Raw genomic sequence first — 2,795 nt, forward strand, 5'->3', positions numbered from 1 at the left:
TAATAAGAAAATAAACAAAAAATCAGTTGATGATAATGATAATGATAATGATAATAATAATGATAATAATAATGATAATAATAATAATAATAATAATAATAATAATAATAATAATAATAATAATAATAATAATAATAATAATAATAATAATAATAATAATAATAATAATAATAAATTCTCTAGTGAGCGACTATATGCGGTTTCTTCAATATTCTATATCTGCTGTATTCAGATTCAAATGTCTGCATTAACAGTTCTTTAACCTTTAATCTTCTTCTAAACATGAATTGTCCTGAACATGGAAGAACATGAACTGTTCTTCTGAACATGGCTTCTCTTGCTTGCTCCTTGCTGCTAGAGACCTGGCAGCACTTCCTCTTGCATAGTCGAGCCACATTTGGCTTGAGGGAGGAAGCAGTTGAGACCCTCAGTATAGCTTGAAGATGATCATCAGTCAGTCTGGACCTGTACTTGGACTTCTTGAAGTTCAAGGTGAAGAAGAGTTTTTTGCACTAGTATGTGCTCCCCAAAAGGCACATGGTCCGCTTGAACATTCGGGAAAGCTCAGGGAAACTGGGGGTCAATTCTCTCAAAAACTGCCCAAACATGTCTGCTTTTCCGCTCTCCTCCCTGAACTTCGCTTTGAGTTCAGAGTTGCACTGCAGGTCAATGAGTTCCAATCCTTCTGATTCTGGTACAAACCAGCCATGGCAAGATTGCTCAGAGGCAGGTTTGACTGGTTGTATGCAATACTTTATCATGTACAGCCTGTGAGTTAGATACGCCAGGGCATGTTTATGACCTTCTTTTAGCCCCAGGAACTATTCAGCCTGTGAGACCTTTGATGAGATGCGTCTATGTGATGGGCCAAAATCAGCTTCTGGGTTGTCACACCTGAAAAATAGAGTGTTTTTTTTTAAATGACAATAGCCTAAATTATCCTAAGACCAGACAATTAGTGCTCCACTCTCATCACAGGGTCCAGTCCCTCTGCCGTATGCTCTGGAGCCTGGCATGTGTGAGGAAAAAGATCCCTCCAACCAGTGGAATCTGAGGAGCATAAAATGAATCCCCACCCCCACCCCCGAGAGGCAGTGTGCTGTCTGCTCAGCCGGCCCTCTGGGGACAGAGTGGGTGTTGTCCTGTGCCATGATGAAGACAAGCAATGGAAACTCTATATATTGAGAGGAATGTTAAGATCCTAAATGATCCTGTGAGGGTACAGAAGGAGCTTGCACGAGTGACCTTTTCTGGCATGAAAGTAGCTTTTGAGCCCTGCATACTAGGTGCATAGCTCTTTTCTCCAGTACTGCCTCCCTGTGATATGCTCTTTTTTCCTTCCCCCGCTTTCTGTTTTCCCTCTATTCAGGGATTGTAAGTGGGGAAGAACGTTCAAAATGTTTAAGCATGTCACAGAACTTTTGCAATTCAGGCAGATTTCCTAAGATACGTATCATACATTTTTCCAATTTTTATGATGCTCATGACTGCCTCAAACGTTTTAAAGAAATCAGCAGTCTGCATGGCATTCTTGTCATATTGCCCCACAGATGTGTTAGAACCTGAAGAACCCCCATTTGTTAGCATTGCATATTGTTCTCCCTCATTCATGCTAAGCATATTGTCCTGATGGAGTGTTGGAACCCGAGCAGCCACACCTATTTGCTTCTGCATGTTGTGCTTTCCACGGTCTTTTGAGAGGTATCTTTTCTTCTTCATGGTCTCTGTGTGAGAAAACTGCAGATGAAATGCCATATCCAAGAATGCTCAGCTTTAAAAAAATATAGAACTTCACTCAGCTTTTTTAAAAATATAGCTTCTTTGAGTCAAAATGACTTTGAGGACAAAATTAATTCTCATCTAAGACATCTCCAGATCACTAAGACAGCTGAAGCATGTAATACCTTCCTGTTAGTGATGCAATATGAATTTGCAGATGGAAAAAACAACTGGGGAAGGCTTTTAACAATGCTACTATTTGCAGATTGCAATAAATTGAATTATATATACAGAGCCTCTGTCTTGGTAACTCTGAATTATTTTAAAACAGAACATACTTTCTAATGATATGAATCTACAAAGGAACAAGCCCTGATTCTCTCTCTCTCTTTTATTGCACAAAGATCACTCCTAAGACCATGATTACATTTTCTACCGCTAAGCTACCCCATGATTTGTCTGAACATATCATAGGAAAGCATTTTAAATTGAAATAGAAAAGATGCATATATGCTTGATCAGAATCTACAAGTCTATGGATCTGCGCTTTTATCACTGTTTTCTGTTAAAAAAAGAGGAAGAGATATCATACTTAAAACAGATAATCCAATGCTGCACTAAAATAAAATCTTGTATTTGAAACAGCTAGGAAGGCAAGATACTTACATGAGCCATTTATCTCAGCATCACAGTTGAAAGCAGATGTTTCACACAAGCATCCAGCTTTTATACATTCTGAATCTTTTCATGGTGCATTGAATTAGTATTAAATCTGCTGCCTAAGATTGGCTGTTTTTCTTACCCTGTGAGCAGCTTGGGACAGATAGCAGATCTGTTGTCTAGGCTTATATATAAGGATCACCTGAAACTGGTTAGTCTTCTGTGAAAGAAGTATTGATAGGAAGGCCTTATGACCTCCCCTTGGCTTTAATAGATATCAGGAAAAGGAATGAACAGATAATGAGCCAAGGTCTCTTATAGGAAGCAGCAAGGAGGTAATAATTCACATAGAGCTTTAAGAGCAGGCATTTACTGCCCAGAGCCTGGTTTTTCCCTGCCCATAACATTCGAGCCCC

This window comes from Pogona vitticeps, chromosome 3, assembly GCF_051106095.1.
Source record: "Pogona vitticeps strain Pit_001003342236 chromosome 3, PviZW2.1, whole genome shotgun sequence".
Lineage (NCBI taxonomy): Eukaryota > Metazoa > Chordata > Lepidosauria > Squamata > Agamidae > Pogona > Pogona vitticeps.